Here is a 309-nt window from a genome sequence, read left to right on the forward strand (position 1 = left end):
GCAAATTAGAAATATTAATAAATGCCATAAGATTTAGGTCAAATACACTAATGTGTTGTGTCTCTGCCTTTATTTTATCTCTTTTTCTTATGAATTGTGGTTCAACTGCCTTGCCTGAATTCTAATCTAATCTAACCGCAATCAACCAAATCTAACTTGGTCTAACATAAGTTATACTAATGATAGCTCTGCTGATTTTTACTTATCTTAACCTAACTATTTTAATTTATCTTAACCTAACCTATAGGAAACAAACACAGTTCAACGTAATTAAAATAAACTTAAGACCTTTTCTGTAGCATTTCCTTA

At 29.4% G+C, this 309-nt stretch overlaps 1 protein-coding gene across 1 annotated transcript in view; it reads right to left on the reverse strand.

The window, feature by feature from the left end:
* The window catches only part of LOC119581978 (pyrroline-5-carboxylate reductase 3-like), a 15,583-nt gene that overhangs the window by 5,226 nt on the left and 10,048 nt on the right, over nucleotides 1–309 (reverse strand). The window lies entirely within an intron of this gene.

Source organism: Penaeus monodon, chromosome 15 (assembly GCF_015228065.2).
Source record: "Penaeus monodon isolate SGIC_2016 chromosome 15, NSTDA_Pmon_1, whole genome shotgun sequence".
NCBI lineage: Eukaryota > Metazoa > Arthropoda > Malacostraca > Decapoda > Penaeidae > Penaeus > Penaeus monodon.